Genomic DNA, 22,142 nt, shown 5'->3' on the forward strand with positions numbered 1-22,142 from the left:
TCCCACATAGCGTGCAGCAGAAAGGAAGGACAACGACCTTATCTGAATGCGCTGGGTTTACACAGCAAGGTTTTGGTAGCCAGAGGGCTGTAGAAAAAGTTAATTCCATCCCTGCCAGGCTCAGTACAACCTCCACAGCGGGTCCCTTTTGGAGCTGGCTCTGCTCTGACATGGGGCAGCTGCTGGGCTCTGCTCACAGAGGCCACCCCTGCAGCCCCCTGCACCCAAGCCCTTGCCATGTAACCCAACTCACTGATGCATTTCACAACAGCACTGCAATTGAATCCAGAAGCAGGAGTCCACGCTTTACCACTTATCCACCTGCAGGAAACCGCAGCCCTCTAATGTACAACTGTGAGTTTGTATGAGGTTCTTGGACCCTACAGAAACACAGCTTACAGAGATATTGTTGGCTTGCCTTGTATAAACACCCTGATTATTTAACAGAAAGAAGGCTCTCTAAGTTAAACTTCATATGTATGCATACTTCAAGAAAATTTGTTTTCATCCTTTATGAAGAAGCTCAGCACCAAAAAAAACAAATCTAAGATATCATAAGCAGAAGAGCACATGTGAATCATTTATTTCCTTAAGGCAAACTAGTCTTGCTGCAATATCTTGATCCTGTGAAGAAGTTGATGGACATAAAATATACTCAACAGATCTATGTGATTTTCAATTTTTCTTTGCTATAATAAGCTTTCAGGCATTCTCACACACTTCTTCCACTCAGTATGAGAAAGGTACAACATGTTGTGGTTGTCTTCTGCATTTTAAAACATAAATTACAGTAACTGTCCCAAATAAGTAATATGAAAAATTACAAATGCACAGCTTGCCAGGATTGCAAGAGTTCTCCAGAGCACTTATTACATACTAATTAAAACATTTTTCTTCCAGGCTATTGGCTGCTTTCCTGGCCACATGCTGGCTTTATTCCAAAGCTGTTAGTTCAGACAGTAATACAACACCTAAGTGCTACATGTAACTGCATTAACATTCATACACAAAGCATTTTGATTGCCACAGAAGAAAAGCTATTCTTACTTTAGGAGGACTTAAGCCCTCCTTTAGGCACTGGAACTTAAGAATTAACTCCTCAAACCACGAAACTGCAAAACAACCAATTATTGAGCTTCCTTAGAAGACATAACAGAAGTTACTTCTTACATTAAAAATATCAGGCCATTGATATTGATATACCATGCCTATCGGTAGCATTGATATACCATGCCTATTGGCAGCAACTATATCGAAAAGTGTTTCTATGCCACTGAAAAAAAAAATACTGTAACTAAAATTATACCGAAATAAAAATCACAGCTACATGTCCTTTTCTTATCAGTTCACTACAAATATAAATAATGCAGCTGTAATCTGAGTGTATGCTTGCACACTACTTGTGTTCAAAGGTCTACAGCTATAGTATATATATACACACATACAGCGATGCAGCTATATACGCATACTCCACAAATATGTTGCTATTTTACTTCTTTTTTAATTAATTTTTTTTAGTAATTTAAATGGCATGTCTTTTGCTTTAGCAATAAATGTAAGCATCCAATATCTGACTGTTCACAAAATCATTCCCATTGTCACAGCTGGATTATGCAATACACATTTATGTCCCAAACTACGTATCAAGCTGTCAGAAGTTTTAGTTCACTCTCTAAACACAAACACAAGGACTTGGAAGACAACAGAAAAGAAAGCATTAATACCAAAGCATATTGGAATGCTTTAACTATGCATAAATATAAATAAAGGCTACCCCTCCATAGCATTCCTCTTTACACCAAAATTTTTCTGTGCATTACTCTAAGTCTTATCAGTTTTATCCTCACAAATGTCTTTCAAGTGGTTGGCTTAATACAGTAATAACACAGTTCATTCCCTAATGAACTTCAAGATTTTTTAAAAATATTTTCCCCTGAGAATTTTCTCGTTGAGACAGAGAACAAAAAGCTATTGTCTGGAAGAGAAGTGATAGGGGCAAATGAAGAGAAGAATATTTAAACTGAGGATTCAAAAGCAACTCCGAAAATATTTTGTTTCCCCACATTAAAAAAAAAAAAAAAAGACGTGTTTGTGTAGCTCATGTAGCAAACCAAGACAGCAGTATAATTACCCTTCACAGGACAGCTGGGAGAACAATGTATTTGGCAGTACACGCGCTAAGACGGAAGCACAGACCTTCGAAAGCGAGAGCGAGCTTTCTAGGTTTAATATCACAGCAGATCCCCATGCACAAAGACCTACAGCTACACTGTTTTGAAACATCTGCAGAACAGCCTGGCCAACCACCACCTACAATGCTGCTTGCTGTCAGGTGTGCTTCCTAAAAACCCTATCTCCCACTGTCCCCTTGGGTAACGAGCACAGTAGTTCGGGCTGTACTACACCAATGGTTGTCCGTACAGCCTGTAACGATGCTGGGTAATGTAAAGCTCTTGTTTTAACTCGAAATGAGCAGAAAGTACAGAACCAGGGACAAACTGCTTCAGACTCTAGAACTGAAACCCTGTCAGTCTCTAGATTTATAAGACGGAAATAAATACTTCTCTCACATACTAAAGAAAACATGTGAGATTCTTATTGTTTCAAGTACCCTAGAAAGTAGATTTCTAAGAAAAAATATTTCGAAGTGAATGTGTAAAATAAGCAATATAGGACAAGTTATATGGGCAGCAGACGTTTAACAACTTTCACTGTCACACACTGAAAAGGTTTGCAGGGAAAAAAGTAATCTATTACAATGAAATTATAATACAGAGTTAATGTAGCTGCTTAAATAATGGCACTTAGTAACTTCTGAATACACAACTTTAATGCTATTTAGGAGTGTCTTGTATTTTTATAAAAATACTTGAAGAAAATGGAACGATAATATTCACAACAGAAGTATGAAGGTTTTCATATTAAGTGATTAGCTGTGATTTATGCAAGAACAGGGAAGAATGTAAGTACTCTCCCAGCCTCAAACCATTCAGAGCCGAGGAACTTCTTGAGCCAGTTTTTTTTTCTGTTTTGAAAATAATAATAATATTTTTTTTTGCCCCCAGTGCATTCATTGGCATTCAAGTGAGACTTCTCTTATGAGAACTTCTATTTCTATCCTCTCCCAGAACATTTATACACTTTCAGCACCCACATCATCTTACAGCAAACTACTCCATAACTCAACTATAGGCTTTGTGAAAGACAGTCTTCATCTCTTATTAATAATTCCTTGCCCGCATAATCAAATTTACATGGCATTTGTTTTAAGAAAGAAGGAACTGCAATACTGTCTAGATCAAAGACTAATTTAGCCTAGCATCCTGTTTCTGACCACCACAAAATACATAGATAAAGAACATTTAAAACAGGGCTAGCATACTGTAATACCTTTTCCCTAGCTATGTTCTCCCAACATCCAGCAATAAGCAGCTTAGAAACCTCATAGAATCATAGAAACATTAAGCTTGGAAAAGACCTCCAAGATCATCTGGTCCAACCATCCCCCTACCACTACTATCACCCACTAAACCGTGTCCCTAAGAACCAGGTCCAACCTTTCCTTGAACACCCCCAGGGACGGTGACTCCACCACCTCCCCGGGCAACCCATCCCAATGCCTGACTGCTCTTTCTGAGAAGAAATGTCTCCTCATTTCCAACCTGAACCTCCCCTGGTGCAACTTGAGGCCATTCCCTCTAGTCCTATCACTAGTTACCTGTGAGAAGAGGCCGACCCCCAGCTCCCCACACCTTCCTTTCAGGTAGTTGTAGAGATCAATAAGGTCTTCCCTGAGTCTCCTCTTCTCCAGACCAAACAACCCCAGTGCCCTCAGCCGCTCCTCATAGGACTTGTTCTCCTGGCCCTTCACCAGCTTCGTAGCCCTTCTCTGGACACACTCCAGGCCCTCGATGTCCTTCTTGTAGTGAGGGACCCAAATCCGAGCACAGCACTTGAGGTGTGGCCTCACCAGAGCAGAGTACAGGGGTTTTCCAAAGCAGAAGGCTGCATCTAAACATTTTTCAAGAACATTTAGCTCTACCGATAACACTTTGGCTTCACTGCATTTTACTGTAATCAGTTACAGAACACGCTCAGACACCAATACCACCGAAAACCAAAACAAACCAAAACAAAAAAAAAATCTGCATGTATTTGGATTATATTTCCCACAGTTAGCAATGACTTGCAGGTATATTTACTGAGTTCAGTCTACTAAACGAATGCTTAGTCACTCAGCAGTACCACAACTCAGCAAGTCTAAGGAGGCTACCTGCAAGCTCATGTATGAGGACAGGCTACAGTTTTGGATTTGTTCAGCTTGTAAGCAAGAAGAGCAGCAGCTCAAAAGAAATGTAATTACTGGCTCCAGACATCCAACAGGTGATTATTAGAGAATGCAGGGCTAGTCTTCAGCAGTGAATAGTGACAGGGCAAGGAATAACTGATACAAACCACAATAAATAATATCCCAGTCAGACGGTATAAAGGCAGTGAAACACCGGAATGTGTGGTCCAGAATGGCTGTGGGATTTCCTTCCCTGGATATACTGAAAATGTGACTGGACAAGGCCCTGTGAACAACCTGATCTAATCCAGAAGTTCAATGCACTTTCGAACCAAATAATTAGCACTTAGACCAAATAATTAGCCTCTTCCAACTCAAGTCATTCCATGATGGAACAGTCCATTTAGGGAACTCCTCCATTTCTGGAGGAATACTGTTTTAAATCCTTGCTTCTTGAAAAAAAATAGGTGCTGAAGATCATGTTAATAAGCCTCAGCAGTTCCTCAGAATAAAATAAAAATAAAAAATCTCAGGCGAGAAATGTTAGGCCAGCCATCAATCCCTTGTATGTGGAACTTAGGAAGAAAAAAAAAGGGCAAAGCTGAAAGGTTAAGATGCCTTCCCTCCCTCCCCTCATCCCCCTCAGGAAATGGAAAGGAGTAGATGGCATCCCTGAATTCTAAGCCAAAGAGATCCTTACAAGCAGATCTCTAGAAACTATTATTAGCATTACAGATGTGAGCTTCATTATTATAAAACTACTAATCTCCCTACTACTGATGCAGTTTTTCCATCAAAATTGTTTTCTTCCTATTGCACGTACCCAGAAGCATGGGGTTACCCTCCGCCTAAGACACTCCAGACACATCCTCTTTTCCCCATTAATTATTTTTTTTTTCTTCAGGGCAAAGCTAGTAATTTCTAAAACGTGGAACTGTTCAACAGCCGTTAGTAACGGTCCCACAGAACCATCAGACCCAGCAAGTACCAGAATACCCTCGCATGCCCACAGAGCCCCTGTAGGTCAGCCCCCCCAGAAGTTGCCAGCCCTATTTTTAACCAGCCTATCACTAGCCAAAGATGTCAAATGACTTGCACTACATTCCCTGCTGACAGCAGCTCACGAAAACTGTCTGACGGCTCAGTAGCTTCTCATGAATTCTGACGAATTTAATGTCATTAGAGTACCCCCGTGTTCCTATCACTGGGGGCACAGTGGAGGGAACAACTGAATTTCCACCTAGTCATTCCCATTACTGAGCAATCCACAGATCACAGAACCATACGTCAGTAGAATTTGAAATGTATGTAGCATTGTGACATATATATATATATATATATACACATATATATATATATACACACACACGACATCTAGAATTCCCACTGTCATTAACTGAGTGCACTGGTTGTTCTACTCAAAAAGACTGCTGATCCCATTTAAAGCAAGTATGTGTTTAAGGTCTAAAAATAAATTTATGACATAATGCTGCCACAGGAAGTATCCTATACTCTGAACTCAGGTTACACTGCAGATATCTGAGGCAGGCTCTCCCTTAAAGCAACGCTAACCAAAATATGAGCCCTGGTTTAACTGAAAATTATAAAATATTCAGGGCAAAGAAATTTTAGTGCAAGGAAATAGCTTTGGTGTTCCCAAAAGATGTTATCTTGAACAGTCTTTAAGAATCAGAATGATCTATAAATGATTCTGATCAGATTTCCACAACACAAAGAGATCATGACTAATACATAAACACTGATGAACCTGGCATGAGTAGAAATACCTGACAGGAATACAACGCATTGTTTTTACCCCAATCCTCCTTTCTCTTGTCCTTTGGGAGCAAGTCAATTATTAAATAACCTAATTACTGAAAGATGTTGGGAATTACAATGAATCAGAAACCAAGAACTATATATGACCCGCTGGATCCCAATAAAGAGATCTCTGAACAGATACGCTGTCTCCATAATCAAACTGTATGCTATCACAACATCAAGTCATTAACAGACCACCTGAATCAGTTTATTCCACAGAATGAAAAGACTGAACTCAACAGACTTTACAAATAGCTGTACAGTTTACTATGTTTATTTGTAGCATCTCTTCAGCACGCCCTGTGACTGTCCAAAATGCTACTTCAGATTTCAATGTGCCATTTTGACCTTCATGCAACAGGGTGGAAAGAAGTATAAGCTTGCCCATAGGTTGTGAAAGTAGCAGAGTAAGTTTATATCAAGAGAAAGAAAACAGAAAAATGGGTGAAGTCAGAAAAAATGCAGTGATGAAACAGCTAGATGCAGTGATAGCGGATAACTGATTGCTTCACAATTTAATTTATGCTTGCTAAAATAACACAGGCTTAGGCAGTTTTGAGGTTGTTTTGGGTTTTTTTTGCTTGTTGGTCCCCACCCTTAACAAATAAACAAATCAGATAGTACTGTTGAATCCAAAGCGAACATCATAGGAAATTAATCATGGTGTTTTCTTCAAACTATGTGACAACAAATAAGAATCTAAAATGGTTAAAGAAAGATGTCCTTACAGACAAACAACTTTTACTATTAGAACTTCAGAGCTTCTATAAAATTGGCAAGTTAAAGTAAAATAAACAAATATTTAAGTTAATAAGAGCTCAGAAAACAAAAGCTCAAAAATAAAAAATGCACTGTTAGTCAAATTCCGCTAGTAGAGATTACAAACAAAAGCCTTCAGGAACCTTTTAAAAAAGGCTGAAGTCAATCATTAACAGAAAAACATACGCGTTTCCATTTCATGGCAAACTGAGTTTGACCTTTGACACTTAATGAAGTCTGAAAATGCTGTGGTAGGAAGAACAAACAAGGAACAGATCGATAAGAAATGGCTGTAATCCCTTGTTTTTCCTTTTAGAAGTCATACAAGAATGTTTTCTGCTGACTGAGACAGTTTTTAAAGCACAACATAATCATATTTTTAACTACTGGCCTGAAAAATTGGAGTTCCATTTCAGATTCCCAGGCATGCTTTCATCTTTCCTTCCCTCTTTCCCCCACCCCAAATTAGCACTGTTTTGGTTTTTTTTTGTTTTTTGTTTTTTTTTTCTCTAAATACCAACCAGATTAACACCAAGAATCACGTTCTATTTTGATTTAGGATCAATAACACTCTGCATAACGAAGTGTTAGCTCCTCAATTCAAAGATGACAGCCTGATTTGCCAGAAGGGTTTATTGCTAACTGCTGTCACAACCAAGTTACACACATAACCAGAACACATCTGCAACCAAACGTGTCATGCAATGGTCTTGTGTTTTAGAGTTGTACTGTGGATTATATGACAAGACCCAAATTTTAAAGTTCTCGGTGAAGCTACTAGTCTTTTTCCTTTCCGCCCATCTCACTTGGATTGGGTAAGGACCTACAAATCAAAATTGTCTTTTAAATGATACAAGCCTATGGCACTTCTACAGCATCAAGTCCTTGTGAGACCATGATGAAGATTAAAAGACACAATAATAAGAAGAAGAATAAAAAAAAAAAAACAGCTAAATTTGGTATACTATTTGCAGTCCAGGACAGTAGCTTACCATCAAGCAGCTCACAAATTCATTCTAACTTTTCACATACAAAGATCCTTCTGAACCCATCACAGTTGGCTAAGAGACCCCATCACACCTCAGCAACTTGGTGAGCATCCTCGAGCCCCACTATAACAGCACGTGTTCCCTGAGTACACCAATGCATGCCCTCCTTTATGTTCTATAGGTCTCTCTTTAAAATCAGACTTGATTTAGGCCTTAAATATGTACCTTCAAGGCTCAAACAGCTGTTACCTAAGAGACGCCTTAACGTTATAAGCCACCATTCACCACTATTCACCTCGAATTACCCATTAAGAGCTTCATATTTAGGGCTTTATAGGCAAACTCAAAGTCCCCATTTTCAGCAAGTGACAGATAATATACCATAAAGAAGTACACTAACCAAGCCCAAAATAAAAGTAATTTTAAGAAAGATCATTTTGATGCTGTAACAGGTAAATATTTTTTGTGGTAAGACCCAATTATTGTAGTATCCACATCAGAGGGGAAGCAGCTGCATGTATATGGAAACAAAACTGTCGATTGTGAAACAAGACACTTCAACCCAAGCAAATGTATTTAGTATTACAAGTACAAACACTGAGCTATACAGCAAAAGTCCCTCCTTGCAATTGTAACACTTTCTACTGGAAGTTATGTGGAAAGCTACATTTGACTTAAAAAAAAAAAAAGCAACCTTAAGGTAAAACGAGGTGAGACGAATAAGAAGTTTGAGACGCTTATATTTCATAAAGTATGTTTACTTGTTTTTTAAACTATTTACCTATAAATTTATCTGTCTCATCACAAATACACTGCCAAAAGGAAATACAGAGTTAAAAACTGGACTATTTTCAGATGATTGTGTAAGAATTAAATACTGTCACAGGCTAAGAAAAAAGTGATTTATATGCATCACATTTTCCCCCCACATCTTCACTTCTCTTCCCTTCAAACACTGAAAACTTAGTAAAATAACAGAGGCACTGTCTTTTTTTGCAACACAAACAAATGCATTAAAACGTTGTCTCTTTCAGAAGATTAATAGGAAGAGGGAAATATTTGCATGGAAAGCTTGATAAAAGCAAATACATGATAAGCATACACGACAGTAATTCTCTGTGTCAGCACGTGCCCTTTTTATCAGCTACACGCACCTGTGACTCAGCTTGTGCTCTCTGTAACCCTTGTAACCAAGTGAAGCAGCCAGTAACTCTTGACCTTGTATCTTTGTGTCATCTCCATCCAAAACTGTCAAGCCTGCCAGTATTATTAACTGGGATATTAAACTGCTTCTCATTAACTTTATGTCCAATTGCTTGAGCAGTCACCTTCTTTCTAGCGACCCAAATGCTGTACATCCAGAAAACCTGAACGAATTGCCAGTTTGCACGAAGTAGTTTCATCTCAGATATACAGCACAACTCACATCCCTGATCCATGCGACTCACTGCATATGTAGCATTTGACATCTGCAACTCAACCTGTGAGAGCTAGGACATAGGAACTACAGCTTTCTGAGGTGTTGGTTTGCAGATTTGGAGTTTTCATCTGTCCCATCTAGTCTAATATCCAGACTGAAAAAGCAAAAGGTTATGCGCATTTTTATCCAAAAAATTAACTTCATTTTTTCATAGTCATTTTCACACAACTTCAGTATTTCATTCTCAGCACCAGCTAATTCCATAGCAAAATATAACAACTTCATTTAAAATACACACAAATGGGCAAGTAATTCAACTACATCAGTTTTAAAAATTTAAGAAAACAATTATATCTTTTGAGCTAAAATTCTATTTACTTAACATAGAAAGTAAATTTTATTCTGCAACATTTGTCACATATATTGGGACTTTTAAGCAACACAAGTGGTCTCCTTTATCATGCTATGTTGCTCTACAAAAATAATATGGTTACGCTTGAAAGACATCTAATCAGTTCTAAAAATACTGAATATACTTCTAAAGAATATTATAATATTCTTTATTATAATATAATAGAATAATATATAATTCTAAAGAAAAAAGTATTTCCAGAATCTTACATAGGAAAAATCCAGTTTAAAAAATAATGGAGTAGTAAAGTACGTTTTACATAGAAAACAAAAAGCATATATAAACAATGGTATTTGGAACAAATTTGGTGTATAACTCAAGAAACATCTTTCTATTCCAACAGTATTTCTACTTATTGTTCTTTTACGTTGGATCCACCTATTAATGATCCTTTGCCAAAACTATGATACCTGCTCTTAAAAACCAAAGTCAGGGTTATGGTTAGCACATACAACTTTCTGAAAATTCTTTTAAAGAATTAAAATTTCTGCTTGATAAGAATCCCGCTTGATAAGAATCTTATCTTAAAAAGAAAATCAATGGATTTACTCAATATTTTGATGTATTCTGAAAAATATCTGAAGTGCAAAGCTCTTATTCATAAAATATGTACAACAGCAGAAAGCTGTAAGCCAATCACACTGCTGGTTCATTTCCTCCCCCGTTTTTCACCAATGCCTTTCGCTCTTCGGGCTTCTGGGTTGCTGCATTAAAAAGACTCTTTGTACCCGACATAAGCAAACAGACACAGGCACACACTGTCTAGCATGAATTTTTTCTCTGAAGTCCTGGATTAAAACATTGTTTATTACTTCTTTAAGACATAAAAGTCTTTCTGAACTGTAAAATTTAGTCAAGACAACTGTTGTAATCAGTCATCTCCTTGAAGATCCAATGAGGGTTGAATGACCTCAGGGAGTTTCAATGCCTTACTCCCTAGTCCTTCACTAGAGAATTCTTATCTTTATTTGCTGAGATGAAGCCTAAATCCACCACTCTACATAGCAGTTGCAATAGCCGTGCTTAAGCTGTGCAAATCTGAAACACTCTTTCCTGAAGTGACTCAGCTATTTTTGTTGTGTCAATGGCAAGAACTGGTAATATAATCAGCAGAGAGTTTTTCCAGGTTATATTGTAGAATAGTATGTCATAGAATAAACAGTCATTAGTATTAAAAAAAAAAAAAATTAAGTCTTTCTGCTGAAAGATCAATCTCCATCCATTAACACTGTGTTCTAATTTCTTAGAAGAGTGAGCATTTTAAGTGCAATTTTATTTTATCAGCTTACAATCTAAGCGGCAAGCAGCTTGCCTACTAGCATGTCTACAACCATACTTACTTTAATGTTATTTCCGGAGCACTAGATTCCAGCACACGAGAATTATACCAACAATTTGCCATCTTTGCAGTCAGAACTTAACTGCAAATGAATGAGTGAGTAGGAAATCAGAATTTCTTATTTCTGATTTTAAGGGGAAGGAAAGGAATAAAAATAATACTAAACCTAACAGAAATGCTTTTACATGATAAACAGTAAGCACTGCCAGATAAAGTGTAAATAACATATAAAATACACTTTCACGCTTCACAGAATACAGCCATACTACATACAGAGATTTTCGGTCTTCTATAACAAAAACAAAAAACTTCAAGCTCTTACAATGACCTAAAAAAGCTTAAGACGTGCTTTTTATTCCCCACCAACAAATAAGTTACAACTTCTGAAAGAAAATGTGGAAAAGACAATAGAACAAGGAAAAGTGCTGTTACGTGTATTAAATGCAAGATTCTGAACAACATCCTTTAGTTCTATTGCTCACAGCACACCCTGCTGCAGGTATCACTGCTGATCTTAGCAGGTATCAGATTGTGAACTCTTTCTATCAAGCTGTCTTTGTGTACAGTGTTGGGTTATGTGATAAATTATCATCTGCACACCCATAAAAGGGACAACAGCAGGAGGGGGAGCCCAAATTATGCCTTGGCTTCTACCAGTCGCACCACAGAAATAGTGAGCCCATCTCCAAGTATCTCAGTAGCTGCTCTAAACTACACCAGTCAAAGCATCCAGAAAGAAACAAGATAGCAAATATCTAAATAACTTTTACGTATAAATAGTGGACAGCAAACTTTATGATCCCTAATCAGAAATACAGAAAATTGGTGCATATAATTTCACCTTGATCACAAAAAGTGGTGTAAACTGGCATTAGGCAAAAGTTACTGGAATATTTTTCTCAAGAAAGATCCCAGCAGGCACAATCAAAAGGCAAAATCAAAAACCATGAATTAATAGTACGCCTGTCTGTGAGTACAGTTTGGAAGAACTTTCAGGTAAGACTGCAAATAAAAATTTTAGTCTAATAGACTACACAGTAGTTAACTTGTATAACTTGCGTCCTAAAGCTCTGGGATCCCAAGTGCCCTGAGTTGGAGGACCATGACTGCAGGAACAATAAACTCCCAGGAACCTCAAACTTAGAGGGATTTGCTGCTCACCTAGATACATATAAGTCTATTGGACCCAAAGGGATTCATCCCAGAGTACTCAGAGAGCTCGCTATTGTCATCATGAGAACTCTCAATTATTTTTCAACCATCTGAGGAATCTGAAGAGGTCCCATTTGACCGGAAGCTAGCAAACACCGATCCAATTTTCAAGAATGGCAAGAAAGATGACCTTGGTAGTGGTCTATGGTCTCACTTCAGTGCCTGGTAAAATTATGGAGAAAAATATTCTATGAGTTATTGAAAAACACCTGAAGGTCATTGGTCACAGCCAAGATGGGCTCACAAGGGGAAATTCCTGCTTAACCAACTTAATTTCCTTTGATGAGGTCACCCATCTAGTTGATCACGAAAAACTAGTTTATGTAACCTTTTTGGATTTCCATAAAGCTTTCAACACTGTTTCCCAAAGTACACTTCTAGACAAAATGTCCAGCATACACCTAGACAAATATATAGTAGATTTGGTGAACAGTGGGCTGATGGGTGAGGCTCAGAGGATTATAGTAAATGGGGTCATATCAGGCTGGTGGCCAGCCACTAGTGGGATGCCCCAAGGGTCCATTTTGGTGCCAGCTCTCTTTAATGCTTTTATAAATGATCTGGATGCAGGACTTGAATGCATATTGAGTTTGACGATGATACTAAATTAGGAGGAGCTGTTGACTCCCTCAAGGGCAGAGAGGCCTTGCAGAGAGATCTGGACAAATTAGAGACCTGTGCAATCAATGACCATGTGAAGTTCAACAACAGCAACAGACGGATTCTGAACCTGGGACAGGGCAACCCTGGCTGTATGTGCAGAATGGGGGATGAGAGGGTGGAGAGCAGCCCCGCAGAAAAGGAGACGGGGTTCTGGTTAATGCCAAGTTGAACATTGTGAGAAACACTCCGTAGCCAGTAACAGGCTCAGGCGAGGATCTCAGTGAAGTAGTAATTTATTCGCGATTGCAATGGCAGGCATCCCACAAGCAGGAGCACACCTACTGGTTCCAAAACACAGTTTATACACATTTTGATGACAGGACCCTCCCCTGTTTCCCCACTGAGTGGGTAATCCAGGTTCACAATCTATCTGATGCTTCACAGACAATGCATGGCCTTCCGTTGCCAGCCTGTTATATTTCACATTTCTTTTGACTTTTTTACTGTTTGAAATGGTAATGTTTCTTCACTTATCTGACTTGACTTAACACCGTGATTTTCACTTAATTGTTCTAAGGAGTCTGGTTGTCTGCATTTTACAAGGTCACCTGCTAAGTTTTCTTATCACTGCAAGCATATCTCAATACCCCATTCCTTACCTTTAAAAAACGTAACTCTGCAAAAACAACATTTTTATTCCCACAACATGAGTCTACAGCATGCCTTGGCAGCAGGGAGAGCCAACCGTACCCTGGGGTGCATCAGGGACAACACTGGCAGCTGGTCAAGGGAAGGGATTGTCCTGCTCTGCTCTGATGCAGCCTCACCTTGAGCACTGGGTGCAATTTTGGGTGTCACAATATAAGAAGGACATAAAACTATTAGAGCATGTCCAGAGGAGGGTAACAAAGACGGTGAAGGACCTGGAGGGCAAGACATACAAGGAGCAGCTGAGGTCCCTTGGTTTGTTCGGCCCTGAGCAGAGCAGGCCGAGGGGAGGCCTCATGGCAGCCTGCAGCTCCCTCACGAGGGGAGCGGAGGGGCAGGCGCTGAGCTCTGCTCTCTGGGGACAGCGACAGGACCCGAGGGAACGGCATGGGGCTGGGACAGGGGAGGGTCAGGCTGGGGGTTAGGGAAAGGTTCTGCACCCAGAGGGTGGTCGGGCACTGGGACAGGCTCCCCAGGGCAGTGGTCATGGCACCGAGCCTGACAGAGTTCAGGAAGTGTTTGGACAATGCTCTCAGGCATTTGTTTGATTTTTCTGGGGGAGTGGTCGTATGTGGAGTGAGGAGTTTGACTTAGAGGGTTGTGGGTTCCTTACAATTCATGATATCCTATGATTATGAACTACATGAACTGTGGACAGCAGAAGCTTAGTATCTACTATTCAAATATCCTGAACTTACTCAAATATAAAGCTTACTGCAACTGTTCCTTCAGCTGAAGTACTTCACAAAGAAAAACTTTTGTTAGTAATCAACACCCCCCAGCCAGCCCAAATACAACCAAAATTTATCAAGGCCGCCTTGCTTTCAAATTCACCCTGTAACACTGAAGTTCAGAAAGCACTGTTGCTTGTGCTTCTTTTTTAGTTACAAGTACGGAGTGCCAAGAACAGGTGAAATCAGAAGGAATGACAACCACCCTACTCAGTCCCATGGCACTCCATCACCAGGTGGTGGCTGTTCTTTGGGTATGTTGGGTATGTTCTTTGTGGCACAAAGGCTCACTGTGCAAGGAATGAGTCAACCCACAAGTAAAAACTGATGAGGAGCCTAAGGCACAGAGAAACTGCAAAGTATCGGGCAAGTTAATAGGATTTGGAGATGAAGAAATCTGCATGCATGAACAAGACAGTCTGAAATACCAAGAATAAGAAAAGGATTAAACTGATAAGCCCAAAGAGCTAAAGCTGTGACAGCAAAATCCTATGTTTCCTCTGGCATTGACAAGATGGAAAAGGAAGACAAAGAGGAAAAGGAAGGCATGACTTTCTAGCCAACAGAATAGGAACAAAGATGGGGGGGGAGGAACTAGAGCCCCATAGCAGATACTAAGTTAATAAACACTGAGTAACTTTAATACATCAGACAATAGGTCTGATAAACATACTTTGGTGGTTTACAGAGTAATACCAGATTAGGGGCTGCTGGTGTGAAACTGACAGGTATTTGCAGCCCCTGTTTTATAGAACAGTAAAAAAAAATTACGTAATGAAAACATTAAGGCTGATACGATTGGACAATGAATTGGGAATGCCTGAGTGTGGAAGCTCCAGAAAGAATGTCAGAATGGCCTTAAGCACATTATGCACTGATGATACCTAGATAAACAGATCAAAGGACACAGTAGGTCTACATACCAGCTCCTCAAAGTACACAAATTGGTAAAAACAAGGACCACATTTACACTAAAACAAAGGACAAAGCATAGACTTAAATTGTTGAGAGATGACAGTACAACAGCTCCGGAGCTGTAAAACGGCCAACAGGAGACAAAAGACAGTTAATGACTCACAGAGGTGGAATAGGACAGATCCTCACCACTAACAGCTCCTATGGGGTACAAAAGCCACATCCAAATTTAGCATACAGCTGCTGACCTAAGAACCAACCAAAGGACAAGAATTTTATAGCATCTCTCATCCCTCACTTCATTCCAAGGATTTCTGACCAGACCACTTTGACACATGCAACTGTGTGGCCTGCCTGCTACTTGTAGACATGTGGTGTGATGCTCCTGAATATGTAGGTACGACTGTGTGAGTGTAGGATAGTCGGGTTTTGTTTTGTTTTTAAATTAAAAAGTCAACTCCCCATCCTCTAACAGATCACAGTGAGCTTTGCTACATTATGTGCCACACAAATTCCGTGGGAGTAACGGGATAGGTAAGAGAAAAAAATGATACCACAGCAAAGGGAATAATCCACACCATTTATCCACTTTAATCCAGGCATTAAGGCATCACATACTCTAAACTTAGTACAAACCATTTTATTTCTGACTCAAGATTTCCCACTATTTGGCTGTGAAGAAGATTTGGTTGCAGGAAAAATTGCTGCTTTCCTTAGTAGCATCTAACGCTAGTTTGTTGTGGTTAAAAAAGATGAGAATTTAAATGTCAAACCACTTCAACATTCTTTTATGGCTCCCGTTTAATTTTCACCGAGTACTTCTGGCTTACAAACCTCACAACTTAAAGACCAATTCAGACAACTACCAATACAATCATGTAGTGTACTCTCAGACAGGAACTTATAAGTGGTGCCTTCCATTTAAGCTAGACAAAGCAACATCCCTAGCAACATGCATCCTTCGGTCATTTTTTAGGACTACCTAGTCAACCCAATGAAATCAGCTAAAAAGAGGAAGACTTATTAGAAAACAAGTGAAAACAAAGTAAAACTTATTAAAAACAGAACATGATTAGGACAAGAATGTGATCTAATAAATTATTCTGCATGAATAATTATCATCTTGTCAAAATTCACACTGTTTGTTCATGAAGCTCACAGCTGGAAACAGCAGGGATATTTCAGGTCAAGAAAGAGGTTCTTTGGCAAAAACTACACAAAGAAATTTGCACAGCTCCTGCCAACACCATGCTTAGCTTGAGGCAATGCTATTACTTTCAGGAGCTCTGAAGTGACTTTTCCCCCCCCGTCCTTACCAACATATCCAGTAATGAAAAAGTATTCCAGTAGTTCTACAACCAGATTACTCTTGAGTATTTATCACGGACTAAATATGAGAAATTACATAAGTTTGAAAATAAAAACACTCAAACCCAGAAAGTTAATGAGTATTTATCTTCCTTTGGCAAATGAAACTAGAGACAGCCTCTTAGAAACCAGAGATCAAATTCACTGAAGTTTCTCATACTCAAGAGGACTACTGTCAAAGAGATTTGCCTCTTCCTTCTTTATAAATCTGCAAGGAAGACAAGAGTACCTTCCTCCCTTAACCCCACCACCCCCTCCAGCCAAATAATATCTCCGTGTAATCCTGCCCAGACAAAAGAAAAGCCATACACTTCAAGAATGGTGACCATAAATAGTAGTTTTCCTCCAAATCAGAGCTAAAGATCCTTCTAGGTGCAGGCTGGTAGGAGGTTCATGAAGAATAATTATTCTTTTCAGAGTTTTAATAAAGCCAGATAAAATAAGTTTTATCAAAAAAAAGGTGATAAGGGAAAGACTTCTTATTCTTGTTTCAGAAGAATACATCACATCTTTACCAAGCAGAAATGGTATTAAGAATTGTTTTAGAAACTAATCCTTCTAGATGAAAAAAGGCATTTCAGTAAACAATTTGAGAAGTCATGTGTTAAGTATGTTTTCCGCATTAAAATGCGGAAACTAGAAACTAGAATAAAACTAGAAACTAGAATAAAACTTAAAAGCAAAAATTATCTTGTTCTTTCTTGTATTCCTTGTACAAACTTTCTTTTTTGTTCTTCTTTCAGAAAGATTTTCTCCCCCCATCTAATTTTTATTCTTTCTTCACCATACTAAATTCACCTCCTCTGATGAAAGGATTCTTCGAAGTAGATAAACAAATACCATGAGCTTTTGAATATCTAAAAGATATTTAAATATGTATCATGCATCAATCACGAATTGTGATTAATGAACTGTGATTAAACTTTTTTTGAATAAAAATATTTTTAAAGTGGTTAGGTATCTCCAGTCATTGAGAATTATTTGGATATACTAAAGTAAACATGCCATTCAAAATTGGTCTAGTGTTAATTGTGTAATTTTTTTTTTTACAGCTATCAAAAGATTCATCCATCACAAAATGTTCTTATAAAAAGAAATTTTCCATAAGATTAGAGAAAAAGCCTTCTGAAGTATTAACTGGCTTAACAATAAGAGGTCACGTTAGCATACAGAGAGCACTTACCAGCAACATCCAGAAAATGTGAGTCCCCTTGCTGTTTGGTATATTAAAAAAATCAAGGCTAAAGTGACAGAACTCCTCACTTTGGAACAGAAAACTCAGGTGACCGCAGTAAGATGTTTATTCTATTTGACATATACATGCACACCACACACACATACTTACATACACATACACACAGAGAATGGATATGAGTAAATATTAACTTTTATTTATTTCTCATAAAGCATACAAACGGTATGGGACTCCCACAGTTTTCAGAAAGCACATTTAGAACACAAGGAAATATAAAGTATGTAGAGAAACATTTCAGCTGTGTATCCACTACAAATGAGTATTCTGAAGTCCAGAAGGTATTAAGTGTCTTTGAAAAAAATCAATTGATATAGGGTGGGCTTCTCTGTCTTGCCAAGTCCTAAAGCTGACTTGCCAAAGGGAAGAAAGTATACAACAGGAAGGAATACTTTTTAAGCTTCCTAAGTATCTATTACTTACTGGTATTGGATAAAGAACACTGGCTTACATCAATTTGAAGTGTGACCTATTATTTTCATGTTATTCCATTTGCTTGTGCACGATCCAGTCACACAATATGTAGCGTTATAGTTTCTTTCATTGCTGTGTACCAGTAATTGTTTTACAAGAGAGAATACAGATGAAAAGAGACTTTGTATGCACTGAGTTGGGACACCACCATATTGGAAGGAGTGAATGACATGCTGAAGGACAGGGCTGCTACGAGCAGGAACCTTAACAGGCTGAGAAACAAGCCAAGAGGAAACCACAATGAGTTCAAAGGCAGAAGTAAAGTCCTGCTCCTGGGATGGAAAAAAAAACAGGAACCAGTACAAGCTGCAAGCAGATTGTTTAGAAATCAGACTTGCAAAAAGAGACATAGGGGACTTCATGGACATGAGTGGAATCTGATTCAGCAGTATGGCTTTCAGCAACAACAAAAAAAACATGTTCTGCATTAGCTCAAGCAATGCCAGGAGGTTGAGGGAAGTGGGCATGCTTCTTTCATAGTGCTGCATCTGGACTTGTGATGGGTTTTCTACTTCCCAGAACAAAAAACGACAGTGACATATTGGAGAGAGTGCAGCAGAAGGCCACCAACACAACCAGGGACTGGGCCATTTGATATATTAAGAAAGGTTGGGAGAACTGAGTTTTGTTCATCCTTGCAATGACTTGCCTACGGTTGTAAGCAGTGCAGATCTTCCTGCGGTCTACAACTACCTAAAGGACAGAGAAAACAGAACCAGACTCTTTTCCAAGGAGCACAGCAAAAGACCAAGAGGCAGGAGACATGACAAAACATGGGATTTCTCACCAGAAGGGCAGTCAGACACTGGAATGTGCTGCCCGGAGCCACAGTGGAACCTCTGCAAACTCAACTGGATGAGGCCCCAAGTGATCTGACCTGACTGGACTCGCTCTCTGAGTTGGGGGTTGAACAAGATGGTCTCCAGAGACCCTATCCAGGCTTAATTATCCTATGATTCTATGAATACAGACGACAGCACAAGACTGAGTGAAACAGGACTATTTCCTCTAAGATGAGCTGCCAGGACACTTGCAAGGAAAGATCACAGATCTTCCTGGCAATTAGCTGGAGGCTCCATGCAAGCACAGCATTATAAATTGAGTTAGTGGAATGTTTCCATGCAGTGAGGCTCTCTTCTCCATAGCTACCAAATACAAACAAAAACAACTGTGTTTTTTTGACATTTCAGTTATGTCTGAAACATTCTATAGTTCACTCCAGAGGTTTGCTCCCAAGTGGCTCAAGCTGATAACTAAACAAAACACTGATTTTAATCATCTAATCTGCCAGCAAATTACATAGTTGATTTACATTTTTGTCAGTAGCTTCTGGTTCTCTATGGATGAGTTCTCATACTACTGAAAATGCTAACTTGAAAACAAAAAGTTTAACTCAATTATATAAAAACCTTTATAATCGGGTTTAAAACCATTTGTTTCTCAACCACAGTGATGCCACCAAGCACACTGGTAGAATTTAACTACTCATTAATCACGACAATTCAAGGCCCTTCAAGAAAAATGGCAAATCACATGGTCAGGGATGGACATGACCACTTGTGTCCAAACTAAACATTACCAACTCTTCTTATGATTCGGTGTTCTCAGTTTACATTCAAAAGTTAAACTCTGGATGAGAACAGGTTTTGTCTCAAACATTTTAACACGGAAGGACATGGAAGCCTCAGAGCACATGAATGAGAGTTCTTCCCAGGAATCTGACTTCTGCCCTGCACAGTAATATAAAAGTTATTGAATTAGTATTGATATTAATATTAACAGTTGCACGAAAGGAGTTCTTGATTTTTAAAATTTGATAGAATTCCTCGTCTCTAAACAAAAACCCAGAATGTATTAAAAGGCAAAACATCCATCCAATATACCACCAGGAAGCTAAGATAGCTATGGTAAAGATGAATCAACAAACTGTTCATCAAACAGTATGTGTACCCAATAAAACTTCACCTTTGTAACTACAGAAAGAACTTGGAAAGCAAAGCCCAGCATCAACAAGAATAGCAGACTCATTTATACTGTTCCATGTTTAGTATCATTTGTAAACTTCAGTGCATTCTGACAATGAAAGTAGCTACTTTATATCAAAAACTGCAATTTCAGGACCTATATTTATACCCATGGCGCAGAACAATTGCTCTGTTCTGCCATAAAAGTATTTTTGCTTATTAAAAACAAAACTTGCAAAATTCTTAAATTCTATACATATGTATAAATTCCTTTGTGTACACCAACTTCGTGTAATTCAGAAGTTGAGCCATGTTGTTTTATAGCCACCAGGATCATTCTTACATGTGTGCAAGAAAGGTATAAAGCAATTCTAACCATCTCCAAGTTTGCTTGGTCAGCAAAAAAATAGCAATAAAAAGAAACTAGGAAATATCAAATCAAACAAGTTTCTATTAGCTGTGGTCCACAAAAGAAAAATGTTAAACCACTCAAGGAAAATATTGGGGGTGTTTTCTGTTTTGCACGTGACAATTGCAAGTATGTGGTGCAGGAGACCCATAGATTTCAAAACACATGAAGTGGACAAAATGCACAGGTATGTCTACTCAAGTCAGTCTTGAATTAGATTTGTTTTCATTAATCAATCATGCTAACCAATACTAACATCAAAATTCATATCTGTAATGGAAAATACAATGCCTGACCTCTTAATGATCAGGTTTCCACTGTCTACAGGTTTTATGAACAAAACACCAGAGATGTGTCATGGCAGAAACAGGAATCTGAAAATAGGAGGCTGTATTTGACTCTGCTTTTACACCTTCCTAGAAGTGTCTGTGCGCGTATTCAGAAACAGAAGTTCCTGTGTGCAAGAAGCAGTTTTATGTTTGTGTATTCCAAATAAAGACATAATGTACTTACAGCTAGTATCTGCAACATGCAACCCTGCATACTTTGTATCAAGCTGTGGATCGTTGACTCTCGAGGAGTGCTCCCAAAGCCTCTGTGCCCTCTTCTGCTCACCACAAGCATTCTCAATAGCCTTTGGGAGGCATGCAGGGCCATTAGCACCCTTTGCTCCCGGGGAGGGGAGTGCAAGTGCCTGCTATAACATGCCTCAGGAGAGACAAATATGCACACACACACACTCTCTCTTTCTTAGTGTGCTAGCTAAAAACAGCTGTAACACCCATCCACCCAACTGAGGGTCTGAGCATGGCTGGGTCTAAGGAAAAGTGGTTTTAAAAGCACAGCCAGACAGACCTTCAGCACTAATGGGATATCTCAACTGGACTGTGTTTAGAATTGTGGAGGATATAGTCCTTAGGGGTAAAGAAGCATGTCGTTAACTGGTTAAACTTGTTTGTGCATCAAGAAGTCTTGTCAATATTGAACGTTTTTCCCCCTACTATTCATAATGGGGCTTGGAAAATGAATTTACAGCAATACTAGCATGAAATTCTGCAACAACTCAAAATGGAAGTAAAGCATGACTTACTGGGATCACTTTGTCCTTCCAGAATATTAATAACAGTGTACATGTTAGGTCTGTTATATCCTGATATTTTGACAGTAATTAAAATAAGTGAAAGGAGATCAAATAAAACTGAATTCTCCAAATTGAGGAAGTCTCAAGCAGAGACCCCACAATGAAAAGACTGTCTACAGGAAAGACGTTGAGTTCTCATTAACAGGCAGAAACATACTGCATGGGACAATTACTTCCAGAGTATTTAATCTGAGTTAACCAGGATGTTGTCATCCCTTTGCCAGAATCCCTGTGGAATTTTAATCAAAGATGTAATGTAATAGAAGTCCTAATATACACAATGTAATAAAACCAGAAGGAACATATCGTATCATTTGAAAAGATCAACAGCAGAATA

The 22,142-nt window shown here is 38.8% G+C and overlaps 1 protein-coding gene and 1 long non-coding RNA gene across 2 annotated transcripts in view; both read right to left on the reverse strand.

The window, feature by feature from the left end:
- Positions 1-22,142, reverse strand: part of SLC16A10 (solute carrier family 16 member 10) — a 72,836-nt gene that overhangs the window by 37,175 nt on the left and 13,519 nt on the right. The gene's annotated exons all lie outside the window — the stretch shown is intronic.
- On the reverse strand, positions 7,343-21,170 carry LOC308192887. The gene is made up of 2 exons (XR_013949192.1): positions 17,239-21,170; positions 7,343-17,208 (listed from the first exon to the last, which is right to left on the reverse strand). It is a non-coding gene; the product is annotated as an uncharacterized lncRNA (long non-coding RNA).

This window comes from Anser brachyrhynchus (assembly GCF_964034855.1).
Source record: "Anser brachyrhynchus genome assembly, chromosome: 3".
NCBI lineage: Eukaryota > Metazoa > Chordata > Aves > Anseriformes > Anatidae > Anser > Anser brachyrhynchus.